Raw genomic sequence first — 13,031 nt, 5'->3', positions numbered from 1 at the left:
CACTACTTCAAGCCTTCAGTGCTCGTGAATCTGACAAGTCCAGACGAGGCTGACAAAAGTTGTGTGACTGTTTCCTCAACATCAAACGTGCAGCAATGTGCCAGTGGTAGTGCTGGAAGGCTGTGAGAGACAAACAGCAGACAGTGCTCTTATCCCAGAAATAGACCTGCCTCTGACTGACACCTCAGATATGTCTAATGAGTGTTAGTCTATGAATATTTAATACCTTTTCTTCTTTTTTTGTCAATTTGAGCTCAAAGGGCTCTTGCTGAGACAATGGGGAAAGAAGATGTTTTAATGGGACCTCTTGATTTTAGAGTCCGCTCTTTTGACTTTTAAAAAGTTACTCTTTCACCAGGCATCTGCCAAATTATCTAGCCACATGTGTGGTATTGCTGAAAAAGAAGCAATTTTCAAAGGAAATGTGCTTGAATCAAGGAAAATGTGCCATCAAATTATTCAGCCATCACAAGCTGACCTTTCACTGCTCTTTTTTTAACATTAAAATTAAACAAACATGCCTCAGAGCATTCCCTTATTCAAAACCTGCCTTTCAGCACATTCAGTCTGATTAACTAATAATGTCTACTGTGTGTATGCATAAAGATGTTTATGAAAGAACAAATATAATTGCTGAATTTGAGTTAAGGGTTTTAAAATATGGTTTTAATTTAAAAATATATGAAATCTCATATTTTAGTTTGTGAAGTACTATAAAACTACCACTTGGTCTCCTTAAATGTTCTTTGATTCTAGGTAATGAAATATTTTTGCTGTTTATGCACAACATATCAGTATATGAGCAAGCACTCTTTCCTTTGATATTCACTCAAATAAGAGAGCTTTATGTCTAAAAGCTTCGAATGCAGTAATTGTCTGTACTCCCCATGTAATCATCTCTTATGCTGACAAGCTAATTACTCAGTAAATGCCAATCAAAATCACAACAGACAGTACCAGATTAAACAGCCATGATGTTACCGTTAACAGTCAGTAATATCTTAGAATCCTTTGTTAATTTGTGTTGTGCTAAAACGGAGTTAGCACAGCAGGAGAATATCAAGCATGATTTTTCCCCTGCTCTGAGAGCAAACACCGTGTGAAACGCTGCTGTTATGCAACACGGCTGAACTGTTCTTAAAGCTCAACTTGAATTACTTTGATAAAACGGGATATTAAAAAAAAGTTTTGCCAGCAAGTCATTTTCTGACATAGCACACCTGCCCTCCGATCAGACGCTGATACTTCCTCAATCTGTTTGTCTGCTGAGGTAAAGAGACTGCGGGATGAACCACGGGATTGATGTTGGGCCAGTGCTATAGCAAAAGTCATTTCTGTCCCTGCGTAGATGATGAAAAGTGCAAGAAAGAGTTTATAACAGGAAGTTTGCGTGTGACACATCATCGATTCCATGATTCAGTGTACTGAATTACCTTCATGCCAGCTCGGTGGGCTTTACAAATGACATGGACTCGGGGGATACATATAGCCCAAAGCCAAGACTAAAGGAAAAAGCGAATGGACCTGGCTGCAGAGGAAGGAATGGATCATTTTGTCATCTTGTTTCTCTGTAAGCCATAGCCATGCTCTATAATGAAAGAGTTGACCATTGCTCTCACCTATACTGTCTCAACACTCTTTCTTAGTGCACTCAGGGGAGCGGAAACGCAGAAAACTGTTGAGCTAGGTATGAGTCTGGGAATCCTGGGAAACATTCATATTTATGAAGGGCTCAGCAAGGAAACGAACACTCAGTTCACTTCGGTCACCACCCCTCGGCATAAGATAACTGTTTTTTTCAAAACCCATGCTGCATACTGTACATATACTGTACATGGGCAAAACTTCATTGCACAGTAAAAGACTCAACTGATTTCAATAAATGCAACATGAAAGGAACAATGTGATGGTCTAATTCACATTATTTTAAAGCCTTAAAAATGCTTTTATAATGAAAGTGTGTTACAATGAAAGTGTGTGCACTGTGCTTACAAACGTTGCTTTATCAGGCATTACAGGCTCATGATGACGTGAAAATGAGACCAATTGACCAATCACCGCAGATCAGCGTCAAGCCAAAGAGGGGTTTGGAAAAATGAATCATTAAACTAATCTTTTGGGAGTCGATGAGCATATAAGGTAAAAATAAATGCATATTATAAGACAATGAAATGGTTTTTTTTACCCTGCACGCATGTCAACCTGTTGTTGGGGGACTCCATAAAACCATAATATGAACCTTTCATAACCCATAATTGGGGCACTTTAATGGATAAGTTCACTCTGGAATGCGATTGTGCGTTCACAACTTCACAGATTACATAGTCACGTCGGAAAGGTCACACAGAAGTACGCAGAAGGCAGAAGTACCAATCCAGTGTTTAGAAATGTGGAAAAGGAGGACCATATAAACGTTGTCTTTGTATCAGTTTGTGTGTGTATCCTGGATGTTTGAATTTCTTCTACTAGGAAAATACGTGACTTTTCCACAGGATTACATAAACTGTGGATGAGCATCACAGAACTAGTGCAAGATGAGCGTTTGTGGTGTAAAAGTCCATACTTTTTTTACCCTTACTCCTCGACTGGGATCATATAGAGCTCTTTAAACCTGCACTGAAACTGCAATTCGGACCTTCAACCTGTTGGCGTTCACTATATGATACAAAATTCTGTAATATTTTCTTCTTTCTTTCGACTGAAGAAAGAAAGACACGAACATCTTGGATGACATGGGGGTGCGTAAATTATCAGGAAATTTTTATTCTGGACTGAACTAATAGTTTAAAAACAGTACAATTTAATTTAATAAAATATAAAACATAATATAATATCATATTTTGAAGTAATATGTGAAACTAAAACTTAAAACTATAATCAGTCATTTTAATGTGGCTAGTGAATTCAAGCCCCATAACACTGAAATGTACATGAATATTCATTTGCTTAAATGGATATGAATTTTGGGGGACTTTAGACTTTAAAACACTAATAATTTAGCCATTTTAAACATAATATCCACTGTATATTATAATGTCTGAATTTACTGAATTTAAAACAGTTTATTTTATTTTTATTTATTTTTTTATTTATTTTTTTTAAGTAGTACATAATTGCAGTATCTACCATTTTTCAGCGGTTGCCTATAACATACAAATAATTAATGCTTTTCTTCCTTATACATGATTGTTAATATTAGTATATACCTTATGTTAATCATTTAACTTGCCCAGGGATGGCAGATGTATAATAGCCTTTGGCGCATTTATAGTAATGTTTATTAATGTCTTTTTTCACAAACGTGCTATATGAAAGTGCTTTTACTACACCTCCACCGAGCTGCGTTGCAATGGTGTAAATGTGCTCCTACGCAGCAACAGTGTACACAACTCCAGTCCTCCCCGAAGGTACCTTTCTGCCTCCGTCTGACAGTATGTGGCAGTGCTGGGAGGTCACGGATTAAGAAAAGCCAAACAGAATTCGGTGTTATGCTGGCAATAAACCGAGTGCTCTCTCTATAGGCCAAGAAAATGGGCAGCTCATGAATATGCATGGCCGCTTGAGGAAAATCCCTCACAGAGCGAAAGGGGACTTCTCTGGAACGAGGCAGAAAATGACAGATGGTGAAATACAGCATGCTTTGCGCAACCATATATTACAGAAGAAGGAGTCTCTACTTCTCGCACCACATCATAACAAACCGAAGGGGCTGGAGACCATTAGTATTAGCATTTGGATGTGGGCGATAACTTTCATGAGATGTTACTGTGCGCCTTTGAAGGGTAAAGAAAAGTTAACCGGTAATCAAGAGCTAAATATATGGACCCATCATAGGAAAGAGCGCAGCCCGTTCGCCATAAACACAGACAATTGCCCTCAACCTCGAGCTCCTCATGAATAAATGCAAAAGTTTCTATGTTGCACTATGGTATGATTTTGAGTGGCTCAGGTAGACATCACTCGAGCCAATTTCCCGACATCAGCTCTAGCACAGTGTCACATCTTGTTACTCTCTCATGACACTTGAAAGCTGTTGGGATATGGCAGAAATATAACACATCTTTCAGCAGACCAGAGCTTTTCTTTTCAAGGGTGCTTTACATTCGCCTATCAAAGAAAGTGGATGAAGAAACACAAGCAAGGTAAATCTATTTGATAGAATTGGTAATTTTGTGGCACACCTCAGGAGTGCTGCTAAGAGCTGAAATGGATGGGCACCGTCAGCTCCTCTCAGTCATGCTGTCAGTTGTCCAAACCCCCGGGGACCGGGGCCACCTACTGACTCATTTCCATAGCCACGCTCATGCAGGTATGGGCTGGAAGGGGGAGGTAGGATGGGTGAGTTAACCAGACACACCGGAGAACGGCCAGTGCTCCCAGGTGGAATTAAGCAAGCCAGGCAGATCCGCCCAAGGTAAGTGAAAAACCTGTTAGGAATCTGCATGAACAAGGCTGGCTATGGATTTGTAAATCATCCCTGCCCTTCCTGATCAACCGCACCGAGTAAATGTCACATGGCAGCTTGTTCTTTCATTCTCCTTGCCTCCAGAAATGAAACAAAAGTGTTGTGCAAAAAGTGTGCTTGCATATCTACACGCCAGCAGATGAACGTACAAACTGCGTTCGGAAAAACTGAAACGTAACTGAAGCGGACTGCATTTAGCTGTTGATAAGGAAACAAAGGAAGATTTTGTGAGAGAAAATTATGCTTGAGGCAACCCTTTAAAAACATGGGAGAATGTTTTTCACCGTGCACAATTTCTATACCTCCTGATGTGAATCTTATGGAAATATGCCCAAATCACATCTGACCAGAGAACCAAAAGAACAATTTTGCATAAAAAGAAATTAAAGGAAATGAAGTCCATTTTCAGGATCCTTAAGATAGTTTGCCTTGCGACATAATTAAGCACCACATTGTATTTATTATTGGAATGAGCCTGATTTTTATTTAGTTCTGAAATCTCAATTGTTAGGAAAATATTCTGAATATACTATTTTGTATTATTTCAATTATGATAATTATCACAAATAGTATATATTTTTATAAAAAATAATATACACTCTGAATTAAGTATTTCTGAAATATTTAGATGTGTATATTTATGCATTTAGCATAACTGTAAGTAGAATTGGGCTAGAGTTGAGATTGTAAAGTATTTGTATAAAACTTTTTTTCGGACAAGTAACTTTTTTACTCACACAAGTAAATGGTTGCTCATGTCAAAGCTTAATGTCAAGCTCTGTATACACACACATGCACACACACACACACACATACATACGTAGCAATAGCCAACAATATATGGGTCAAAATTATTTTTCTTTTACGCCAAAAATTACTAGGATATAAAGATCGTGTTCCATTAAAATATTTTGTAAATTTCCTACATTAAATATATCACTGTTTTCCTTTTGATTAGTAGTATGCATTGCTAAGAACTTAATTTGGACAACTTTAAAGGTGATTTTCTCAATATTCCGATTTTATTTTTATTTTTTTATTTTTTTCACCATCAGATTCCAGATTTTCAAATAGCTGTATCTCAGGAAATAGTTGTAAAATGAAAAATATTTAAATCACATTTTATTTTAACCCAGAAAATTTGGTTCATGAGACCCACCCATCCATATTACTACCAAACTACCATTCAAATAACAAAAGATTATCGTATGTTGGCTATACACGAACACACACACACAACACAGCTTTTACTGAAACAGTCATTATCTCTGCTGGATAAGACAGGTGTGATCAAGAACACTGCTCTAACAACAGATTGCAGGTAATTCATAACTGTGGTGGTCTTACCTAAAAGCAGGATGCATCAGCAGACGGCAGAGAGGCATAAAGGGGAAAAAAAGAAAAGAGAAATACAAGGTTAGAGGTCATGGATGTTATTACAGGGCATATGAAGACTTTCACAGCACAAACAGAGTGATTTTCAAAGTCATATATGAAACCCGCCATATGTCGGAAATATTCAGTGTTCAGAGATTCATTATGTATTCCAAAGTTTACCTAGCTGACTTAAAGCGTTCTCATAATGCTCTGAAAACAAAGGCATGATACTCACACATAGTAAAAACAAATAACAGCAAGATGTCACCTGTGCACACATCTGCGTGACCTCCACTAAAAATGAACGGCCACACCACGACAGCTAAAAAAAATAACTCTGTTTGAGTGTAATGAACTTAGTGTGAACTCCCTCCTTAGGCCAGACCTTCTGTCCCTCCACCCACCCCCTCTGAACACACACATGCTGTGGTCCAAAGCCACACACGCTTGGGTATCTCTTTTAAAAGGAGGGGCGAGAGAGTTCCCTTCTATGTTCACAGCTGTCTGCCTGAATTTTCCTCCCTAGTCGAACCGCAGGAATGAAAAGCCTTTTCATTCCATTGAACACCAAGCCCTAGAAAGGAGCTCCTTGATACATCGCTGTCAACGATAAAGCTGAGATGGTCAATAACATATATTTTTATTCTACATCCATACACTATATAGTGATGTTAGCTTTATCGAATATATTACTACTCCTCAAACTTACAGTTGGAGATTTCAATGAACCCTTAAAAGAACCCTAGTTTTTTATGTGCAACTTGTCAGGCTCAATTTGTGCTACAGACTTGAATGATACCTCAAATTGTGCGGCTTGCTGAGGACTGTTCTAAGCTGTCACAGTTACTGCAAGGCAGATAAAGCAGGCTGAAGCAAAATCACACAGAGCGACATTTAATGTTGTGCAGTAGCACAGCTTAAAAAAATTAAGCGATTACTGTAGTTTAATTACATTTCTCAATAGCTATGTTACTATTTGTAATATTTTGTATAAAATATTGAAGTAACATAAAGCTATTTTTCCCATGTTGTTTCTCTGAAAGGTTGCTCAGCTTATATTTTGGTAGTTAGCATAGCATAGCTGGTGCACTTTTTGAGCACATTGAAGATATTGGATGGACTACTAAGTTACACTCAGCCCAATGAACCTTTCTCCCATCCGGGTCACGGCACCAATTTAATTGGTCTTATTTACACAGCTCCCAGCTAGCGCGGAATCAGTGTCGAATGAAATGAGAGGAGTGTGCTAACAAATAGGCTCAAGTCTGCAGTCACTAGTATCAGTCGCTAGTGCACCTCTTGAGGCCTGGGCAGTTGGCCTCGTATTAACAAAACATCTTAAGGCTAAAAGTAGCTCATAACTCGCCGATTTAGGAGAAAATAAAAAAAATTATGGGCGTGATTATTTTTAGCATAAATTTTAGCTTCTAAATTTATGAAACATTAGGATTAGTGTAGAGGACTCCTGAGTCACTAAGACCAAGCCACAAACTACCTTAAAATGGCTGTTGCCAGCAATCTGTCTCAGAATATAAACATTTTAGAAACGTCTGACAATAATGAGCTTTTAAAAAGGTATCACCTTTGTTTTTAGAGGTTATCCCAACCTCAAATTTTCCCTTGATTATATCTTTGTTTTCATTAACCAGCTGGGCAAGAAGTAACAGCTGTGCTTGTGTCCAGTTTGGTTTTCTTTAACGTTTGCATGCCTTAGTATCAGCCATGATTATTCTACTCTGTTAATTAAAAGGCTGTTTATATGCATATTCACTAATTATGAGAAGCACACATGTAAGAGGCTGACAATTAGCTGAACATATACTTGTTTAATTAGTGACACGTAGCCTGCATTTTAAAATCTTTATTTGAATGTGGCAATTAGCAGTTTTATTTTTAAACCTTTATTTGAATATGACAACATAATTTTGCGCTCTTCAATATTTCTATGAGTCTCTGACAGAGATTATCAGCCAATCACTTTGGGCATAGTTGGCATTCATAGCAACGAGGTCATCCCTGACCATTCTCTTGGCTCTGACTTCTCTCTATTGCTTAGTAAAAGTTTGTCTCAGCTGCTTTGTGAATAGGTTTTAAAAGAAAACGCGTAGCTAAAAATCTGTACTGCTATTTAGGAGAACTCTTAGTGGTCAGATGTTTTTTTGAATACAGGTCCTGATTTCTAGCTTGTCCATGTTGTTAATTAACTATTAATATTAGCTGTTTAAATCATAAATTTTGATGGAATTTCCATCAGGCACTGTGGTGTCAGCGCACTCTATTAGAAAATTTTTACAAAATTACAGTATTTACAGTGCAATGACAAATTTGGCTGTGGAGTTGATTTGATATTATTGGAGATGTTTGGGATATTGAAAAGGTAATCTGAGGGGACATCAGTGACAGATTGCTATCCTTGAGTGTGCTGAGAGTCGGTGTGTGATTGACGCGCGCCAGGTGGTGGGGGCGTCTTCTTATCAGGTGGCCTCAGGGACAGGGTCAGAGGCAAAGTGCTAGTTCGATTAAGAGATGGTGTCATAACTACACACCCAACCGTGTACTGCAGATGGATTGGGGGGGGGGGGGTCTTCAGGGAGCCCCATGTCTCATAGTCTCATTGAACGAGGAGCTCCTCCATCTGTTGTTTGCCTACTAAGGCATGTTGTCAACTCACAGAGCAACATTTAGTCTCCTGTCAGTTAGAAGAAAGCCTCTAACTATAGCTCCAACATTCTACAGGTTGGCTGTCTGAATTGTATCTAATACTGTTTTTTTTTTTAGGCTGGCATCTTTTAAAATACAAAAATCTAATTACAGAATTTCAAACATTAATACAGTAAAACATTAATAGCCAATAAGCTTACGTAATGTCACACAACTTCTAATAGGTGGCAGTTGGTATTAAGTAAGGGAGAGCATCTGATTGGACAAAACGTGATTGGCCTTTTTAAGTTGAGGTACAATTTAATGACATTTTGGCCCATCATTCTGTATGACAGCACAAGAATGATAAATTACATTGATAGCAATGAATGCAAACTTTGTTCTATCTGGTCACATAAGTGCTAAAGCATTTTATTTAGACTTAAATCACATCACAACACAATTAAAATTTTCCAATTTGTAAGTAGGAGATTATCAAACTGCATGAATGCAGAATTAGTCAGCATGATTATAATTAAATTTGATCTGAAATTAGGCTCTTATTAGGATTAGAAATACACTCTGTTGAATGCAGCATATAGGACATAATTTTCCCAAAGATTTGTTTTTTCATTTCAATTTAAAAAAGGCATATTTTTTATGTTTCATCAGCTAAATGATAGGCATCCAGGTGTACAATAACATATGATATTGAATGAACTTAATGAACCATAATTCACACTACCATTCAAGAGCTTGGAGTCAGTAAGATATTTATTTTTATTCAGAAAAAATGCATAGTGACAGTAAAGACATTTATAATGACTAAAAAGTAGTATTTCAAGTAAATGCTGTTCTTTTGAAAAAAAAAAAGTATCATGGTTTCTACAAGAATATTAAGCAGCAGAACATGGTTTTCAACATGGATAAAAATGATTTCTGAAGGATCATGTGTTAAAAATCACCTTTGCATCACAGGAATAACAAAAAGTTTAATATATATTTATATAAAAAAGCAGTTATTTTAAACTGCAAAAACATTTTAAAACTGGTAATATGTTTATTGCTTTGCTTCTGTGAGCATTTAAATACATTCAAAAACATTAAAAACTTACCAAAACTTTGAATGACAGTGTCAATAAAATGTTCTAACATGATGTATTCATGTCTTCTAAAAACATATAAAGCTTTGTGTGTGTGTGTGTGTGTGTGTGTGTGTGTGTGTGTGTGTGTGTGTGTATAGTGTTAAAACAAATCTACAAAATACTTCTGAGATTGGTGGTGATTTTCTCTGGCTTTCTTCTGGCTTTAAAGTGCTAAACCCGAGTTAACTCATAAAAAGATCAAACTGTTCAGCTCTCTACATGCGTCTGATATTTGTCCGATGTCCAACTTCAAACAACTTTAACAACCTTTCAGCCTACTAAATGTGAAGCAGGGAATTCATGTCTCCTTTTTCATGTTAAAGTACACTTTCATGGAAAAAACCTAAACTAAAATCACATCTCCCATGAAAAAAGAAACAAAACCAAAAAAACAGTTTTTAAGAAAGGACTTTAAAGAAAGCGGTAGAAGAAATCTTTGTTCATAAGAGATTCTGATGCTGGTAATCCAACAACACTGCTTGTTTCAAAAAGCTTCTGTGAAGAAAGCTGTTTGACGTATAGACTTGTATCAAGCGCTTCAATGTATCTCATCTCTTTCATTAATAATAGACTTTGTTCACCCACCATTCAAAGCTTTACAAGAGATATGGGACTTTGCTGAAGAGAATCTAAACCGCTATTGACTGTTTTTCAAAACATTACACAGCAATGTGGGCTGTGAAAAAAAGCCGTAACGCTAAATCATTTCATAATCTCACTCAAGACCACATGGCCAGACAAATAAACTAAAATTGCGAGAATGTGTATATTGACAGGCTGAAACACTGCGGCAGCACACATTGGATTCATCAGCTGCATTTTCTTTTTCCCTCTTACTCTGAGTTTGTTATACTCATTTTCTCAAAGATTTCATTTAACTGTACTTCAGACTACACAGGCAGTTCAAAGACATCCCTCTCAGTTCCTCAAATGCCCTAAATTATGAGCAGCCTCTTCAATAACCACAAAACAGACACAAGACAGGCCTCCCCCTTTCATTACAATCTAATAATAATTTCCGAGATGTTTCAAAACTGCTCCATGTTTAAAAAGAGAGCAGGTTTGCAAAAGAGTGACCCATAATTTAGCTGCCAGTGACATGTAAGAGTAGGGCACAGCATTTGCTGATCATATCAGCTTCTCTGACTCAATTGAGCAGCTGCAGTAAGTGAGATGCTTGATAACATCATGTTCTTAGCCCCGAATTGTGAAACCGCAATAAGTGGAACACCAAGAATGAAATTACAAGATGATTGTGAGAACAGATCTCAGGCTTAAATGTTACACAAAGAAGCTGAGATGAAGAGAAAACAATCTACAAAGGCAGATCAGGATACAAGTATAAAGTATAAAGCCAGGTGCAGAAAATTTCAGGATTTCATTCACTTTAGAACAAAATCTGCAGTCTTTCATTGCTAATTGTGGCTGTTTCTATGAAGGTCAGTAAGATGAATGAATACTTTTATCACAATATGTGACCTGGAGAGCACAAAAACGGTCTTAAGCCGCTGAGTTATATTTGTAGCAATAGCCAACAATACTCTGAATGGGGCAAAATGATATATTTTTCTTTTATGGCAAAAATCTTTAGAATATTAAGTAAAGATCACGTTCCATGAAGATATTTTTTTAATTTCCTACAGTAAATATATCTTAAGTTAAAGGTTTCATATTGTACACTTTTCTGGAGTTTTATTTTAGGTTTTGATGTCCTTAAGAATATATATCTGCGGTATAATTACCAAAAACCATCTCATTATATTTTTACAGCTACTTTCTCAGGAGGTCTGCTAAGAACCGGTCGATTTTACCCGGTCTTATTAATATTCAATGGCCTCTCTTCTTATTGGCCTGTTGTTTTCTGAGTGACCGGGTCAACCACAGGTATCTAGGGTCAGCCGACGTCACATCACTAACTGGAGGCCGCAAAACAAAGGGGTAACTGGAGGTGGCCCACTCAAAGCAGCGCAGATTCGGCTACGTAAGGAGCTTAAAATATCATCTTGTTGTGATGTTGGCTGCCAGAATTGATGCAATACAGCCTCAAATTAGAAATTTGATCGCATATCTGCTGCCACTGCCAGACAAACAAACCGATGACAGCTGTGGTTAAACAGGATAAAACGAGTAGACTGGACTGAAGTGTTCGTCAAAAATGCTTGTGTTTGCAGCGCACACTTATTGAAAAGGTTCAATAAAGTATTTTCTTTGGTTGTTATGGATAAGTCTACAGATTTCTTACCATATGTTTCTTGCATCGCACAATGTTGTGTATGAAAAAAAAATGTCTGTGCATGTGTGTAAAACTAAAAACTGACAATTTATATATAATCAGTTGTAATTGTATATACATTGTTGTGATTTATTGTGGCTGGAACAATCAAGTAGCTGTAAAAATAATTGCCTGCTGAAATTGAAATGTATCTTCAACATGACATGCTAGATAGACAGGATGAGTTTGTCTTTATGGTACAGATGTTAGAAAAGCCAGGAAATGTCAACTTTGGCAATATGGGACCTTTAATTTTTGGTTAGTAATATGCATTGCTAAGAATTTCATTTGGCCAACTTTAAAGGCAATTTTCACAATATTTGGATTTTTTGCACCCTCAGATTGCAGGTTTTCAAATAGTTGTATCTCTGCCAAATATTGTCCTTACAAACCATACCTCAATGGAAAGTTTATTTATTCAGCTTTCAGATGATGTATAAATCTGTTTCAAACAACTGACCCTTATCACTGGTTTTGTGGTGCAGGGTGTGATTGTACATTATAACTGATCTATGTTTACCTTGAAGTTTTTCAAATCATTTTACTATAGTTTTACCTTATTTTATTATTATTTAGCAGTTTTTTTATTTTTAAATTAGAGTACAGTTAGCTTGGAATTTAAAGATAAATACATTTTTGCATGTAAATGTAGATGTCTGCACACAGACTGGTGAATTGCAATTCCCAGTCACACTGTAAATCATGATCAAATTTTTCACTAGAATAATTATCATGTGTCCGACATAAAATATGTTGATTTCATGTCTTCCTCTGCTTCACTAGAGACATTGTACAATCTGAGTCGCAAAAACTATGAAAAACAGAAAACAGGCACTGTGAGCCTTGCAAAGAACAAACTTTAAATCAAAACACTGAAATACATTAAATAATGATTTGTTACTCCCTATCATTTGTGTCCAGTCCCTTGATCACCTTTAATTGGTTGGAAAAAGTACTTCCTGTTGAGCAGAGTGAAGGCCAGCGGCTTTCAGCACAGTCAGCAGGTAACAAAGAAAAAGAACTTGCACAACACGCACAAAAGTTGCTTATTCCAGCTGAGAATAAAACAAACTCCTACATCCAACAATGAAAAGATAAAAATCAACCGAACAGCTGCACTCTGGGTTTTAAA

General features: G+C 36.9%; 1 protein-coding gene across 4 annotated transcripts in view; it reads right to left on the bottom strand.

Annotated features, from left to right (window-relative positions):
* LOC127951780 (protein sidekick-1) overlaps nucleotides 1–13,031 on the bottom strand; it is a 285,662-nt gene that overhangs the window by 208,902 nt on the left and 63,729 nt on the right. The window lies entirely within an intron of this gene.

Source organism: Carassius gibelio, chromosome B3 (genome assembly GCF_023724105.1).
Source record: "Carassius gibelio isolate Cgi1373 ecotype wild population from Czech Republic chromosome B3, carGib1.2-hapl.c, whole genome shotgun sequence".
Taxonomy (NCBI): domain Eukaryota; kingdom Metazoa; phylum Chordata; class Actinopteri; order Cypriniformes; family Cyprinidae; genus Carassius; species Carassius gibelio.
Note: the sequence above shows the minus strand (reverse complement) of the source record. Positions and strands in the feature narration are given on the sequence as shown.